Genomic DNA, 5,324 nt, shown 5'->3' with positions numbered 1-5,324 from the left:
CTCTGAGACTGAACCTCTTGCCGGACACCACAGAACCACCTGCCGGACAGACCGGAACCACCTGCCGGACACGCCGGAACCACCGGCTCGACCCGCCGGAACGACCGCTGGACATGCAAACTCACCTGCCGGCTACGCCGGAAACACTTGGCGAACACTCCGGAATCACCTGCCGGGCATGCCGGAACCACCTCTCAGATATGCCAGAACCACGTGCCAATGACCCCGGACGCACCTGCCGAGCACGCCGGAACCACCTGCTCGACTCGCCAGAACCACCTGCCGGACACGCAAATATCACCTGCCGGCTACGCCACAACCAGTTGGGGAACACTTTGGAATCACCTGCCAGGCTTGCTGGAACCACCTGCCAGTCATGCCAAAATCACCTGCCAACTACGCCAGAACCGCTTGGCGAACACTGCGGAAACACCTGTCGGGCCGGCTGGAACCACATCTCAGAAGTGCCAGAAACGCATTCATGAGATGCTGGAACCACACCCAGAACAGACAGATACCACCTGCCAGAACCGCCTGAACCACCTGCTGTGCACGCCGGAACCACCTGCTCCACTCACCAGTACCACATCCCTGACACGCCAAAATCACCTGCTGGGTATGCCAGAACCACTTGGCGGACACTCCGGAATCATCTGCCGGACATGCCGGAACCAGCTCTCAGACACACCAAAACCAAGTGCCGGAGACGCCGGAAGCACCTGCCGAGCATGCCGGAGCCACCTGCTCGACTCGCCAGAAACACCTGACGGACACGCCAAAATCACCTGCCGGGTATGCCAGATCCACCTGGCGGACACTACGGAATCACCTGCCGCGCATGCTGGAACCACCTCTCAGACGTGCCGGAAGCACGTGCCAGACACGCCGGAAACACCTACCGGACAGACGGGAACCACCTGCCAAGAACGCCGGAGCCACCTGTTCGACTCGCTGGAACCACCTGCCGGAGAGGCCTATATCACCTGCTGGCTATGCCAGAACCACCTGGGGGACAGACCGGGATCACCTGCCAGCCATGGCGGAACCACCTCTCAGACGTACCAGAACCACCTGCCGGAGAAGCTGGAAACACGTCCTGGACAGACTGGAACCACGTGACGGCCATGCCTGAACCACCTGCCGAGCACGGCGGAACCACCTGCCGGACACGCCAAAATCACCTGCGGGCTACGCCAGAACCACTTGGACGACTCTCCGAAATGACCTGCCGGGCATGTTGGAACCACCTCTCAGACGTGCCAGAACCACGTGGCGGACAGTCCGGAATCACCTGTTGGGCATACGCAACCACCTCTGACACGTACCAGAACCACGTGCCGTGCACGCCGGAACCACCTACCGGACAGACCGGAATCCACTTTTGGGCATGCCGGAACCACCAGTCAGATGTGCCCGAAACACGTGCCGGAGACGCCGGAAGCACCTGCCGAGCACGTCGCAACCACCTGCTCAACTCGCCTGAACCACCTGCCGGACACGCCAAAATCACCTGCCCGCTACACCAGCACCACTTCGGGGACAAGCCGGAATCACGTGAGGGGCATGCCGGCACAGCCTCTCAGACTGAACCTCGTGCCGGACACCACACAACCACCTGCCGGACAGACCGGAACCACCTGCCGGACACGCCGGAACCACCGGCTCGACCCGCCGGAACGACCGCTGGACATGCAAAATCACCTGCCGGCTACGCCGCAAACACTTGGCGAACACTCCGGAATCACCTGCCGGGCATGCCGGGACCACCTCTCAGATATGCCAGAACCCCGTGCCAATGACCCCGGAAGCACCTGCCGAGCACGCCGGAACCACCTGCTCGACTCGCCAGAACCACCTGCCGATCACGCAAAAATCACCTGCCGGCTACGCCACAACCAGTTGGTGAACACTTTGGAATCACCTGCCAGGCTTGCTGGAACCACCTGCCAGTCATGCCAAAATCACCTGCCAACTACGCCAGAACCGCTTGGAGGACACTGCGGAAACACCTGTCGGGCCGGCTGGAACCACATCTCAGACGTGCCAGAAACTTGTTAATGAGATGCTGGAACCACACCCCGAACAGATGGATACCACCTGCCAGAAGCGCCTGAACCACCTGCTGAGCACGCCGGAACCACCTGCTCGACTCACCGGTACCACCTCACTGACACGCCAAAATCACCTGCTGGGTATGCCAGAACCACTTGGCGGACACTCCGGAATCATCTGCCGGACATGCCGGAACCAGCTTTCAGACACACCAGAACCAAGTGCCGGAGACGCCGGAAGCACCTGCCGAGCATGCTGGAGCCACCTGCTCGACTCGCCAGAAACACCTGCCGGACACGCCAAAATCACCTGCCGGGTATGCCAGAACCACCTGGCGGACACTACGGAATCACCTGCCGCGCATGCCGGAACCACCTCTCACACGTGCCGGAAGCACATGCCAGACAGGACAGAAACACCTACCGGACAGACCGGAACCACCTGCCAAGAATGCCGGAGCCACCTGTTCGACTCGCTGGAACCACCTGCCGGACAGGACAATATCAACTGCTGGCTATGCCAGAACCACCTGGGGGACAGTCCGGGATCACCTGCCAGCCATGGCGGAACCACCTCTCAGACGTACCAGAACCACCTGCCGGAGTAGCTGGAAACACGTCCTGGACAGACTGGAACCACGTGACGGCCATGCCTGAACCACCTGCCGAGCACGGCGGAGCCACCTGCCGGACTCGCCAAAATCACCTGCGGGCTACGCCAGAACCACTTGGACGACTCTCCGAAATGACCTGCCGGGCATGTTGGAACCACCTCTCAGACGTGCCAGAAGCACGTGGCGGACAGTCCGGAATCACCTGTTGGGCATACGCAACCACCTCTGACACGTACCAGAACCACGTGCCGTGCACGCCGGAACCACCTACCGGGCAGACCGGAATCCACTTTTGGCCATGCCGGAACCACCAGTCAGATGTGCCAGAAACACGTGCCGGAGACGCCGGAAGCACCTGCCGAGCACGTCGCAACCACCTGCTCAACTCGCCTGAACCACCTGCCGGACACGCCAAAATCACCTGCCCGCTACACCAGCACCACTTCGGGGACAAGCCGGAATCACGTGAGGGGCATGCCGGCACACCCTCTGAGACTGAACCTCTTGCCGGACACCACAGAACCACCTGCCGGACAGACCGGAACCACCTGCCGGACACGCCGGAACCACCGGCTCGACCCGCCGGAACGACCGCTGGACATGCAAACTCACCTGCCGGCTACGCCGGAAACACTTGGCGAACACTCCGGAATCACCTGCCGGGCATGCCGGAACCACCTCTCAGATATGCCAGAACCACGTGCCAATGACCCCGGACGCACCTGCCGAGCACGCCGGAACCACCTGCTCGACTCGCCAGAACCACCTGCCGGACACGCAAATATCACCTGCCGGCTACGCCACAACCAGTTGGGGAACACTTTGGAATCACCTGCCAGGCTTGCTGGAACCACCTGCCAGTCATGCCAAAATCACCTGCCAACTACGCCAGAACCGCTTGGCGAACACTGCGGAAACACCTGTCGGGCCGGCTGGAACCACATCTCAGAAGTGCCAGAAACGCATTCATGAGATGCTGGAACCACACCCAGAACAGACAGATACCACCTGCCAGAACCGCCTGAACCACCTGCTGTGCACGCCGGAACCACCTGCTCCACTCACCAGTACCACATCCCTGACACGCCAAAATCACCTGCTGGGTATGCCAGAACCACTTGGCGGACACTCCGGAATCATCTGCCGGACATGCCGGAACCAGCTCTCAGACACACCAGAACCAAGTGCCGGAGACGCCGGAAGCACCTGCCGAGCATGCCGGAGCCACCTGCTCGACTCGCCAGAAACACCTGACGGACACGCCAAAATCACCTGCCGGGTATGCCAGATCCACCTGGCGGACACTACGGAATCACCTGCCGCGCATGCTGGAACCACCTCTCAGACGTGCCGGAAGCACGTGCCAGACACGCCGGAAACACCTACCGGACAGACGGGAACCACCTGCCAAGAACGCCGGAGCCACCTGTTCGACTCGCTGGAACCACCTGCCGGAGAGGCCTATATCAACTGCTGGCTATGCCAGAACCACCTGGGGGACAGTCCGGGATCACCTGCCAGCCATGGCGGAACCACCTCTCAGACGTACCAGAACCACCTGCCGGAGAAGCTGGAAACACGTCCTGGACAGACTGGAACCACGTGACGGCCATGCCTGAACCACCTGCCGAGAACGGCGGAACCAACTGCCGGACACGCCAAAATCACCTGCGGGCTACGCCAGAACCACTTGGACGACTCTCCGAAATGACCTGCCGGGCATGTTGGAACCACATCTCAGACGTGCCAGAAGCACATGGCGGACACTCCGGAATCACCTGTTGGGCATACGCAACCACCTCTGGGACGTACCAGAACCACGTGCCGTGCACGCCGGAACCACCTACCGGACAGACCGGAATCCACTTTTGGGCATGCCGGAACCACCAGTCAGATGTGCCAGAAACACGTGCCTGAGACGCCGGAAGCACCTGCCAAGCACGTTGGAACCACCTGCTCAACTCGCCTGAACCACCTGCCGGACATGCCAAAATCACCTGCCGACTATGCCAGAACCACTTGGCGAACACTCCGGAATCGCTTGCCGGGCATGCCGGAACCACCTCTCAGACATGCCAGAACCCCGTGCCAATGACCCCGGAAGCACCAGCCGAGCACGCCGGAACCACCTGCTCGACTCGCCAGAACCACCTGCCGATCACGCAAAAATCACCTGCCGGCTACGCCACAACCAGTTGGTGAACACTTTGGAATCACCTGCCAGGCTTGCTGGAACCACCTGCCAGTCATGCCAAAATCACCTGCCAACTACGCCAGAACCGCTTGGCGGACACTGCGGAAACACCTGTCGGGCCGGCTGGAACCACATCTCAGACGTGCCAGAAACGCATTCATGAGATGCTGGAACCACACCCCGAACAGACGAATACCACCTGCCAGAACCGCCTGAACCACCTGATGAGCACGCCGGAACCACCTGCTCGACTCACCGGTACCACCTCACTGACACGCCAAAATCACCTGCTGGGTATGCCAGAACCGCTTGGCGGACACTCCGGAATCATCTGCCGGACATGCCGGAACCAGCTTTCAGACACACCAGAACCAAGTGCCGGAGACGCCGGAAGCACCTGCCGAGCATGCCGGAGCCACCTGCTCGACTCGCCAGAAACACCTGCCGGACACGCCAAAATCACCT

The sequence above is a fragment of the Equus caballus genome, unplaced genomic scaffold, assembly GCF_041296265.1.
Source record: "Equus caballus isolate H_3958 breed thoroughbred unplaced genomic scaffold, TB-T2T haplotype2-0000437, whole genome shotgun sequence".
NCBI classification, from domain to species: Eukaryota; Metazoa; Chordata; class Mammalia; order Perissodactyla; family Equidae; genus Equus; species Equus caballus.
The sequence above is the reverse complement of the archived record's forward strand: the minus strand, read 5'-3'. Positions refer to the sequence as shown.